The following is a 12,943-nucleotide window of genomic DNA, read 5'->3' on the forward strand; positions in this document are numbered from 1 at the left end:
TCCAGCTTTCTCTTTCCCTTCCCTTCCCTTCCTTCCTTCCTCCCTTCCTTCCTTTCTTCTCTTTTTCTTTTTCTTTTTCTTTTTCTTTTTGAGACAGAGTCTAATTCTGTCACCCAGGATGGAGTGCAGTGGTGTGATCTTGGCTCGCTGTAACTTCTGCCTCCTGGGTTCAAGCAATTCTCCTGTCTCAGCCTCCTGAGTAGGTGGGATTACAGGCCCTCACCACCATGCTCTGCTAATTTTTATAATTTTAGTAGAGACGGGGTTTCACCATGTTGGCCAGGCTCATCTCAAATTCCTTTTTTTTTTTTTTTAAATTAATTTATTATTATTATACTTTAAGTTGTAGGGTACATGTGCATAACGTGCAGGTTTGTTACATATGTATACTTGTGCCATGTTGGTGTGCTGCACCCATCAACTCGTCATTTACATCAGGTATAACTCCCAATGCAATCCCTCCCCCCTGCCCCCTCCCCATGATAGGCCCCTGTGTGTGATGTTCCCCTTCCTGAGTCCAAGTGATCTTATTGTTCAGTTCTCACCTATGAGTGAGAACATGCGGTGTTTGGTTTTCTGTTCTTGTGATAGATTGCTAAGAATGATGGTTTCCAACTGCATCCATGTCCCTACAAAGGACGCAAACTCATCCTTTTTGATGGCTGCATAGTATTCCATGGTGTATATGTGCCACATTTTCTTAATCCAATCTGTCACTGATGGACATTTGGGTTGATTCCAAGTCTTTGCTATTGTGAATAGTGCTGCAATAAACATATGTGTGCATGTGTCTTTATAGCAGCATAATTTATAATCCTTTGGGTATATACCCAGTAATGGGATGGCTGGGTCATATGGTACATCTAGTTCTAGATCCTTGAGGAATCGCCATACTGTTTTCCATAATGGATGAACTAGTTTACAATCCCACCAACAGTGTAAAAGTGTTCCTATTTCTCCACATCCTCTCCAGCACCTGTTGTTTCCTGACTTTTTAATGATCGCCATTGTAACTGGTGTGAGATGGTATCTCATTGTGGTTTTGATTTGCATTTCTCTGATGGCCAGTGATGATGAGCATTTTTTCATGTGTCTGTTGGCTGTATGAATGTCTTCTTTTGAGAAATGTCTGTTCATATCCTTTGCCCACTTTTTGATGGGGTTGTTTGTTTTTTTCTTGTAAATTTGTTTGAGTTCTTTGTAGGTTCTGGATATTAGCCCTTTGTCAGATGAGTAGATTGCCAAAATTTTCTCCCATTCTGTAGGTTGCCTGTTCACTCTGATGGTAGTTTCTTTTGCTGTGCAGAAGCTCTTTAGTTTAATGAGATCCCATTTGTCAATTTTGGCTTTTGCTGCCGTTGCTTTTGGTGTTTTAGACATGAAGTCTTTGCCCATGCCTATGTCCTGAATGGTACTACCTAGGTTTTCCTCTAGGGTTTTTATGGTATTAGGTCTAACATTTAAGTCTCTAATCCATCTTGAATTAATTTTCGTATAAGGAGTAAGGAAAGGATCCAGTTTCAGCTTTCTACTTATGGCTAGCCAATTTTCCCAGCACCATTTATTAAATAGGGAATCCTTTCCCCATTTCTTGTTTTTCTCATGTTTGTCAAAGATCAGATGGCTGTAGATGTGTGGTATTATTTCTGAGGACTCTGTTCTGTTCCATTGGTCTATATCTCTGTTTTGGTACCAGTACCATGCTGTTTTGGTTACTGTAGCCTTGTAGTATAGTTTGAAGTCAGGTAGTGTGATGCCTCCAGCTTTGTTCTTTTGACTTAGGATTGTCTTGGAGATGTGGGCTCTTTTTTGGTTCCATATGAACTTTAAAGCAGTTTTTTCCAATTCTGTGAAGAAACTCATTGGTAGCTTGATGGGGATGGCATTGAATCTATAAATTACCTTGGGCAGTATGGCCATTTTCACGATATTGATTCTTCCTATCCATGAGCATGGTATGTTCTTCCATTTGTTTGTGTCCTCTTTTATTTCACTGAGCAGTGGTTTGTAGTTCTCCTTGAAGAGGTCCTTTACATCCCTTGTAAGTTGGATTCCTAGGTATTTTATTGTCTTTGAAGCAATTGTGAATGCAAGTTCATTCCTGATTTGGCTCTCTGTTTGTCTGTTACTGGTGTATAAGAATGCTTGTGATTTTTGCACATTAATTTTGTATCCTGAGACTTTGCTGAAGTTGCTTATCAGCTTAAGGAGATTTTGGGCTGAGACAATGGGGTTTTCTGAATATACAATCATGTCATCTGCAAACAGGGACAGTTTGACTTCTTCTTTTCCTAACTGAATACCCTTGATTTCTTTCTCTTGCCTAATTGCCCTAGCCAGAACTTCCAACACTATGTTGAATAGGAGTGGTGAGAGAGGGCATCCCTGTCTTGTGCCAGTTTTCAAAGGGAATTTTTCCAGTTTTTGCCCATTCAGTATGATATTGGCTGTGGGTTTGTCATAAATAGCTCTTATTATTTTGAGGTACGTTCCATCAATACCAAATTTATTGAGCGTTTTTAGCATGAAGGGCTGTTGAATTTTGTCAAAAGCCTTTTCTGCATCTATTGAGATAATCATGTGGTTCTTGTCTTTGGTTCTGTTTATATGCTGGATTACGTTTATTGATTTGCGAATGTTGAACCAGCCTTGCATCCCAGGGATGAAGCCCACTTGATCATGGTGGATAAGCTTTTTGATGTGTTGCTGAATCCAGTTTGCCAGTATTTTATTGAGGATTTTTGCATCGATGTTCATCAGGGATATTGGTCTAAAATTCTCTTTTTTTGTTGTGTCTCTGCCAGGCTTTGGTATCAGGATGATGTTGGCCTCATAAAATGAGTTAGGGAGGATTCCCTCTTTTTCTATTGATTGGAAAAGTTTCAGAAGGAATGGTACCAACTCCTCCTTGTACCTCTGGTAGAATTCAGCTGTGAATCCATCTGGTCCTGGACTTTTTTTGGTTGGTAGGCTATTAATTATTGCCTCAATTTCAGAGCCTGCTATTGGTCTATTCAGGGATTCAACTTCTTCCTGGTTTAGTCTTGGAAGAGTGTAAGTGTCCAGGAAATTATCCATTTCTTCTAGATTTTCTAATTTATTTGCGTAGAGGTGTTTATAGTATTCTCTGATGGTAGTTTGTATTTCTGTGGGGTTGGTGGTGATATCCCCTTTATCATTTTTAATTGCGTCGATTTGATTCTTCTCTCTTTTCTTCTTTATTAGTCTTGCTAGTGGTCTGTCAATTTTGTTGATCTTTTCAAAAAACCAACTCCTGGATTCATTGATTTTTTGGAGAGTTTTTTGTGTCTCTATCCCCTTCAGTTCTGCTCTGATCTTAGTTATTTCTAGCCTTCTGTTAGCTTTCAAATGTGTTTGCTCTTGCTTCTCTAGTTCTTTTAATTGTGATGTTAGAGTGTCAATTTTAGATCTTTCCTGCTTTCTCTTGTGGGCATTTAGTGCTATAAATTTCCCTCTACACACTGCTTTAAATGTGTCCCAGAGATTCTGGTATGTTGTCTCTTTGTTCCCATTGGTTTCAAAGAACATCTTTATTTCTGCCTTCATTTCGTTATGTACCCAGTAGTCATTCAGGAGCAGGTTGTTCAGTTTCCATGTAGTTGAGTGGTTTTGATTGAGTTTCTTAGTCCTGAGTTCTAGTTTGATTGCACTGTGGTCTGAGAGACAGTTTGTTATAATTTCTGTTCTTGTACATTTGCTGAGGAGTGCTTTACTTCCAATTACGTGGTCGATTTTGGAGTAAGTACGATGTGGTGCTGAGAAGAATGTATATTCTGTTGATTTGGGGTGGAGAGTTCTATAGATGTCTATTAGGTCTGCTTGCTGCAGAGATGAGTTCAATTCCTGGATATCCTTGTTAACTTTCTGTCTCGTTGATCTGTCTAATGTTGACAGTGGAGTGTTGAAGTCTCCCATTATTATTGTATGGGAGTCTAAGTCTCTTTGTAAGTCTCTAAGGACTTGCTTTATGAATCTGGGTGCTCCTGTATTGGGTGCATATATATTTAGGATAGTTAGCTCTTCCTGTTGAATTGATCCCTTAACCATTATGTAATGGCCTTCTTTGTCTCTTTTGATCTTTGATGGTTTAAAGTCTGTTTTATCAGAGAGTAGTATTGCAACCCCCGCTTTTTTTTGTTCTCCATTTGCTTGGTAAATTTTCCTCCATCCCTTTATTTTGAGCCTATGTATGTCTCTGCGTGTGAGATGGGTCTCCTGAATACAGCAGACTGATGGGTCTTGACTCTTGATCCAGTTTGCCAGTCTGTGTCTTTTAATGGAGCATTTAGTCCATTTACATTTAAGGTTAAGATTGTTATGTGTGAACTTGATCCTGCCATTATGATATTAACTGGTTATTTTGCTCGTTAGTTGATGCAGTTTCTTCCTAGCCTCGATGGTCTTTACATTTTAGCATGTTTTTGCAATGGCTGGTACCGGTTGTTCCTTTCCATGTTTAGTGCTTCCTTCAGGGTCTCTTGTAAGGCAGGCCTAGTGGTGACAAAATCTCTAAGCATTTGCTTATCTGTAAAGGATTTTATTTCTCCTTCACTTATGAAACTTAGTTTGGCTGGATATGAAATTCTGGGTTTAAAATTGTTTTCTTAAAAATGTTGAATATTGGCCCCCACTCTCTTCTGGCTTGGAGAGTTTCTGCCGAGAGATCTGCTGTTAGTCTGATGGGCTTCCCTTTGTGGGTAACCCGACCTTTCTCTCTGGCTGCCCTTAAGATTTTTTCCTTCATTTCAACTTTGGTGAATCTGACAATTATGTGTCTTGGAGTTGCTCTTCTCGAGGAGTATCTTTGTGGCGTTCTCTGTATTTCCTGGATTTGAATGTTGGCCTGCCCTACTAGGTTGGGGAAGTTCTCCTGGATGATATCCTGAAGAGTGTTTTCCAACTTGGTTCCATTTTCCCCCTCACTTTCAGGCGCCCCAATCAGACGTAGATTTGGTCCTTTTACATAATCCCATACTTCTTGCAGGCTTTGTTCATTTCTTTTTCTTCTTTTTTCTTTTGGTTTCTCTTCTCGCTTCATTTCATTCATTAGATCCTCAATCGCAGATACTCTTTCTTCCTGTTGATCGAGTCGGTTACTGAAGCTTGTGCATTTGTCACGTATTTCTCGTGTCATGGTTTTCATCTCTTTCATTTCGTTTATGACCTTCTCTGCATTAATTACTCTAGCCATCAATTCTTCCACTTTTTTTTCAAGATTTTTAGTTTCTTTGCGCCGGGTACGTAATTCCTCCTTTAGCTCTGAGAAATTTGATGGACTGAAGCCTTCTTCTCTCATCTCGTCAAAGTCATTCTCCGTCCAGCTTTGATCCGTTGCTGGCGATGAGCTGCGCTCCTTTGCCGGGGGAGATGCGCTCTTATATTTTGAATTTCCAGCTTTTCTGCCCTGCTTTTTCCCCATCTTTGTGGTTTTATCTGCCTCTGGTCTTTGATGATGGTGATGTACTGATGGGGTTTTGGTGTAGGTGTCCTTCCTGTTTGATAGTTTTCCTTCTAACAGTCAGGACCCTCAGCTGTAGGTCTGTTGGAGATTGCTTGAGGTCCACTCCAGACCCTGTTTGCCTGGGTATCAGCAGCAGAGGCTGCAGAAGATAGAATATTTCTGAACAGCGAGTGTACCTGTCTGATTCTTGCTTTGGAAGCTTCCTCTCAGGGGTGTACTCCACCCTGTGAGGTGTGGGGTGTCAGACTGCCCCTAGTGGGGGATGTCTCCCAGTTAGGCTACTCAGGGGTCAGGGACCCACTTGAGCAGGGAGTCTGTCCCTTCTCAGATCTCAACCTCCGTGTTGGGAGATCCACTGCTCTCTTCAAAGCTGTCAGACAGAGTCGTTTGCGTCTGCAGAGGTTTCTGTTCTGTTTGTTATTGTTTACTGTGCCCTGTCCCCAGAGGTGGAGTCTACAGAGACAGGCAGGTTTCCATGAGCTGCTGTGAGCTCCACCCAGTTCGAGCTTCCCAGCAGCTTTGTTTACCTACTTAAGCCTCAGCAATGGCGGGCGCCCCTCCCCCAGCCTCGCTGCTGCCTTGCCGGTAGATCACAGACTGCTGTGCTAGCAATGAGGGAGGCTCCGTGGGTGTGGGACCCTCCCGGCCAGGTGTGGGATATGATCTCCTGGTGTGCCTGTTTGCTTAAAGCGCAGTATTGGGGTGGGAGTTACCCGATTTTCCAGGTGTTGTGTGTCTCAGTTCCCCTGGCTAGGAAAAGGGATTCCCTTCCCCCTTGCGCTTCCCAGGTGAGGCAATGCCTCGCCCTGCTTCAGCTCTCGCTGGTCGGGCTGCAGCAGCTGACCAGCACCGATCGTCCGGCACTCCCCAGTGAGATGAACCCAGTACCTCAGTTGAAAATGCAGAAATCACCAGTCTTCTGTGTCGCTCGCGCTGGGAGTTGGAGACTGGAGCTGTTCCTATTCGGCCATCTTGCTCCGCCCCCCACCTCAAATTCCTGACCTCAAGTGATCTGCCTTCCTTGGCCTCCCAAAGTGTTGGGATTACAGGCGTGAGCCACCTTCCCTGGCCTTTTTTTCTTTCAAAACATATATTACTATCTAAAAATATATTTTTATGTTATTTATGTCTCCTGGAACTACTCGGGGAAAAAAACACAGCAGATATCATCACTTTATTTTACAAGTAAGACGACCTCAAGTTCAGAGAGCTTATGAAATTTCTCCAATGTTAAGACTCAAACCTAGTCCACTGAGTACAAAGTGCTTTCCACAATGCCATACTGACTGCCTGGGGAAAGGTACACTCTTTGGGAGCTTACTTACATTATTTATTATTCCTTTTGTGACTATATATTTTTGCTTCGTTCCCTGCATCATAAATTACACACACACACACACACACACACACACACACACATCTGTTGTGCCCTTCATAATATTTCAATGTAGAAACATGAGATCAATGCTGAGTGTGTGAGCAAATGCATGTGTCTCTGTGGCTGAAAATCCGTCCTATTCATACCTCTAACATCCCAGTGGACATTATGTTGGGTAGGAGTCATTATTCCTTACATCTCTGGGACCTAACACAGGAGTAGGCACAGAATAAATGGCCAGCAAATGCTTATGGAATAAAGGTATGGTGGCCTGCATGTTGTCCTTATTACAAGTGATAGTTCCCAAATTTCCTCTAAAGTCATTTAAAAAGAGCTTTTAAACTCAAGACACGTGCCAGAAAGTTCTTCCAAATTTAAGACTAGACTGAATGATGCCTGCTTCTCATAGTAATGAGGACTGAGAGGTACCTCTATTTTTACGTTTCATGACCCGACAAGACAGAGGGGCATATGTTTCCAGACAAGACAGAAAGAGCCTCCAAAAGCCCTCCTGTAGGGCAGAATTACAATACATGCAACATTATGGTCACACTAGGAGTCATAGCACTACATGGTCATCAAGCATAAGAGAGAAAGTGACCACCTCACACCAGTAATTTTGGGTAACATTTCAGAATTGAAGAGGATTCTGGATTGTACAAAATCTGTTTTATCCCGGGGGTTCAAGAATGGCTTGGATGGTGGTGTCTGTTTAGCTGAACACATGGGAGGCCTCTGGTGATTTCTGGAGAGGTGTGTAAAGATCCAGACGACAGATTCTGCTGTAGGAGAATGTGGGGTGGACACATGGAGAGGACATGTGCGGATGGAGGACATTGAAGGGCAGTGTGGTGTCTGTTTTCAGCTTTTGTTGTGGTTTGCTAACCTGGAATTGAAGTAGCAGAGCAAAGCTCAGTGTGAGTAATATGTCTGTGTAATTGGGGAAAGCTTATGGGTCAGATTCCATATGGCTCAGAAATTTCACTGACTCTGATTCCTGACATTACGTCTCCCTAGCTAAAAGATGCCAACAGATCAAAGATAATGAGGAAGAGTCATCTTTACAATCTTCCCTCAATGTATGATTCCTGTTTGGCTTAGAAGAGTTCAGAGACCGCAAAGCGTAGGAGTATATAATTTGTCTAGACGTATTTTAAATCTCTTAGTAAGAATCAGAGAATGTCAGAGCCAGGAAAACACTTAGAATGCACAGAACACTTCCACTTTTAAAAATTTTCATTGAGAAGAAGAGTTAGGCCCCGACCTCCTCTGAGCAATACTTTAGCCAGCAGCCACACGTGGCTAGTCTGAATTGAGATATGTCAAAAGTACAAAATACACATCAGATTTCAAATACTTAGTAAGAAAAAAGTGCAAACTATATTGTTAATAATTGTAAATTGATTATTAAAAGTAGTAGTTTGCATATATTGGGCTAAAATAGAAACAATTTAAATTTGATTTTATCTTTTCCTTTTTCCTTTTTATTTATTTATTTATTTTTTATTATACTTTAAGTTCTAGAGTGCATGTGCACACGTGCAGGTTTGTTACGTATGTATACATGTGCCATGTTGGTGTGCTGCACCCATTAACTCATCATTTACATTAGGTATATCTCCTAATGCTATCCCTCCCCCTCCCCCAACAATAGGACCCGGTGTGTGATGTTCCCCTTCCTGTGTCCCCAAGTGATCTCATTGTTCAATTCCCACCTATGAGTGAGAACACGCAGTATTTGGTTTTCTGTTCTTGCAATAGTTTGCTGAGAATGATGGTTTCCAGCTGCATCCATGTCCCTACAAAGGACATGAACTCATCCTTTTTTATGGCTGCATAGTATTCCATGGTGTATATGTCCCACATTTTTTTACTTTTTAAATACAGCTACCAGAAAATTTTAAATTACACATGTGGCTTGCATTATATTTCGGGCTGGCTCAGAAGAAAACAACTTGCCCACAGCCGTGGCACTAAAGTTGAGACTAGAAACTAAGTATCCTGACTTGGTCTCTCTTTCCCCTTCCTTCTCCTCTTTCCTCCCTCTCTCCTTCTTGGTCCTCTTCACGCTTGGTTCACGGTAAATTGTCATCACTGTTCCATGCTAGGTCTCTCCTGATTCTCCATTGATCTGTTCTTCCCCGCAGCCCACTTCTGCCTCTGCCCGCAATGTTGTTAATAGCAGTCAGTTTTCTAAGATGGGGTGTCTCTAGCCCTGGAAAAATAGCAAAATCTGCTCCTTAAATTTCAAGGCATGTTTGGGACTGTGGCAGTTTAATAATTTTGAGTTCCTTCAAATCAGCACTTAAAAAATATTTGTTCAATATTTATTCAGTGAAATAAAAGATAGATGACAATTTTATTACTAAAATTATTTACTATTTGCTTTTGTTCCAAATAAGGGATTTATGACATACACATGAATGTGAAAAAAAAAAGATGTCTTATTTGAAATGATATTTTATTTCACAGTTTTTAAAGATGATAAACCTTTAATTAGGACTACAGGAAAGGTGAAGTACAACAACAACTTTCTGAAATCAAATGTGGAAGATAGTTTACATTATAAAGCTTTTTCAAAACAGTACATGAAAATATTATAATTTTATTGCTTTCAAGCATATAAAATTATTTCCACTTTTTTAAAAGCAGCTTTTTTGAAATGTGATTAACATACACACAATTTATCCATTTAAAGTGTTTGTTTTCAGCATATTTACAGATATCTGCAACCATTACAACAGTCAATTTTATAACATTTTCATCAACTCAAAAAGAGAATACGAATCTTTTATCTACCACTTCTCTATCCCCATTCCTTCCCAACCCTAAGGAACGATTCCTTTTTAAATTTTTATAGATTTCCGCATTTTGGACTTTCATGTAAATGGAATCATATCACACAGCATTTCACAGTTTTTGTATCACTCAAGAAAAGACATTGGTTATTCATTCCTCTAAAGACAAATGCTACATACAAATGGATTCTATTACAATACAATATTTCATGCATTAGTTGCTTTCAGCATTTCAACTATAACAGTTAGCTCCAAGTAACTGTCATTGATATTGCTGCATTTAGTGGCATAATTTAATTTTCAGGGCCATGCTGCAAAATTTCTAAACAGATAGAATGAACAAAGCACCAGTAAGAAGTGTCCTTTTATTTTCTCTTCAGAACACCGTTTTATTGGTGGAAGTGAAACGGATGTAATTTTCTCCAATTCTGTAAGTTCTGGATAAAAGCTTGAGTTTACTGGCAGCTGTTCTATTTCAGTTCTGTTTTACTGTCCTTGGAGACCGATGCTCCAATGACCACCTCCGTATTCCACCTTAGTGTGTGCTAAGCTTTGGCTTTCTATGAACATGACTATCCTCCTTTTGAACTTTATACTTCTCTAGTTCCAAGCTTCTTCTTGTTTCCCAACATTCTTTGTTCTTTTATGTGTCAGGGAAATAGGAATCATTAAGAAGTTTTAATGAATGAGGTGATATAGTCAGATTTGCATTTTTGAAAGATGACAGGCCATTTTGGAAGAGCAGAAGACTAGCTGGAAACCACAGAGAGGTCTGAGCACAAATAGCAAATGTAGGATGGAGAGACAGAAACCTTTTTAGGGGCAGAAATTGATAGTTGTTGCTGATTAAACACATGAGGGACATGATGAGCATCAACGATAACGACCAAAACTTGGTAAATGGCGTCTTCCTTCACTGTGATAGGGTTTGCAGGGGGAGAAAAACATCTGGGGTAGAAATTGTTTATTGGTTTAGCCTGAGTTTAATGGGCCTGAGTGACATCTAAGAAGTGTTGAGTGGGCAGTTGGGTATACACGTCGTAACTCAGAAGAAAGATTTTGGTCAGACACACATTCACCAGTATTCAGCATACTGATGGTTGCAACCACCCAGGGAGAGTAGGGAGACATTTCTGGGAGACATCCATAGGACTGATACAAGAAAAACTTCAGCTGAATTAAATTTAAAGGAGTTTAATTGAGCAATGAACAATTAGCAAATTGGGTAGCCCCCACAATCACAGCTGACTCACAGAGACTCCAGTGCAGCCATGTAGTGGAAGAAGATTTATAGACACAAAAAGCAAAATGAGGTACAGAAATCGGAAGTGAGGTACACAACAGCTGGATTGGTTACAGCTCTGCTTTTGCCATATATATTTGAACGCAGTTTGAACACTCAGCAGTGTATGAATGGTTGAAATACGGCTGCTGGGATTGGTCAAGCCTTAGCTACTGTTGCAGGTGCATACTCCTACCTAAGTTAGGTTTTCAATCTTGTCTACCTATTAAGCTAGGCTGCAGTTCATCCACAAGGACTCAAACATAGAAGTACGGAGTCCTTCTCAGACCATATTTAGTTCGCTTTAGCAGGACTGAGGTTTAAAAGATGAGCAGAATAATAGGAAATAATAAAAGAAACAGACGATTAGCCAGAGGTTTGGAGAAACCACTGAAATAATGTGTTGTTGTGGAAGCCAAAGGAAAAAGTTGCTTTTACTTCATATAAGGTAAGGTAAGGAATGAAAATGCGTATTGACTTTAGGTCTAGATCTTTGCTGAACTTGCTTAGGGCAGTATAAGTGGGGAGTGGGCTTGACATTAGATTTCAGTGAATTAAAAATTTCAGTGAGGTGAGAAGTGGTGACAATAAGTATAAGCAAGCTGGCTACATAGGTTGTAGTTTGAAGATGAAATGGAGTAAAATAAAATTGTTTTTGAGTTGGCAGAAAATTCCCTTAGCATCCTATACTGGCCTCTGTCATAGAAGTTAACACATTGTATTTGTGTCTATCTCCCTGACATTTGCTCTTGGACTCCTTAAGGATAACAATTCTGTTTTTTCCATCTTAGAATCCCCAAGTCTCCTGACACATCATGAGAAGGCAATATTTTATTGTTGTTGCTAATGGCTGTTTAATAAAAGGATGAATAAAAGGGAAATAGGTGCATTCTTATGGCTGGATAGGCTGCTCACTTCTTGGTACTGCATTTAAAAGGAATAACTGTCAAATAGATATCAAATATCAAAAGAGATTGCTTAAGGTTTTCTTTGTTGAAACTTGACGTCTTTATCTATTTTATTCTGTGTGCTTAGTGCTTAGACACGACGTCCAACACACAGTAGGCACTCTCAAAGGGCTTTTCACTTGAAATAATAGTGACGTGACTGAATGGACAATGGATGGAGAGTATATGCTTAACCTGAAATAGACCTGGGGAAGAGAAGGTTCAGAGGTTCACAGTGACTTTCTTGAAGTATTTGAGGGCTTGTCAGGTATAATGAAGAACAGGTGTCTTTTCTGTGACCCCAAGGAATAGGAGTAGAACAAAGAAAGGAAGTAAGCAAAATATATCAGCAACTTAACAGAATTATTGTTCATGTCTGTGTATTCTGTTTACTTTATTTCAGCAAAATCATGATGCTTTTGTAATAAAAAGTTTGTTATTTGTGTTCTATTGGCAGTAATATTCTAAAAAATTAAAATATAAAATAGAGTTCTATATGAAGTATATAAAATTTAAACATATTTTCAGAAAAGCTAAACTAAATGCAAACTAAAATGTAAATTATATTTTTAAAAGTGTAAATATTAACAAAATTAAAATTATTTTGCATTCATTTTCAAAAATTGTCTTACCAAGTATTTATTTTTACTTTTTGAGACAGAATCTCATTCTGTTGCACAGGCTGAGGGTGCAGAGGTGTGATTATGGCTCACGTAGCCTCTACCTCCTGGGCTCTAGCAATTCTCATACCTCAGCCTCCCAAGTAGCTGGGACTACATGTATGCACCACCTCACCCAGCTAATATTTTAGTTTTTTATGGAGATGAGCATCTCACTGTGTTGCTCAGGTGGTCTCAAGCTCTTGAGCTGAAAGCCATTCTCCCACCTTGGCCACCCAAAGTACTGAGATTACAGGCATAAGCCACCATACCTGGCTTATACAATATTTAATATTGCTTATTAAAATAGAAATATGAAATATTAAAATGAATTAATATGAAAATTTAAGTAAAATTATTCAAATATAATTATTTTATGTATATACATCTTATTAAA

General features: G+C 39.7%; 1 long non-coding RNA gene across 1 annotated transcript in view; it reads left to right on the plus strand.

Moving 5' to 3' along the window:
- LOC107130697 (uncharacterized) overlaps positions 1 to 12,943 on the plus strand; it is a 276,412-nt gene that overhangs the window by 86,203 nt on the left and 177,266 nt on the right. The window lies entirely within an intron of this gene.

The sequence above is a fragment of the Macaca fascicularis genome, chromosome 8, assembly GCF_037993035.2.
Source record: "Macaca fascicularis isolate 582-1 chromosome 8, T2T-MFA8v1.1".
NCBI classification, from domain to species: Eukaryota; Metazoa; Chordata; class Mammalia; order Primates; family Cercopithecidae; genus Macaca; species Macaca fascicularis.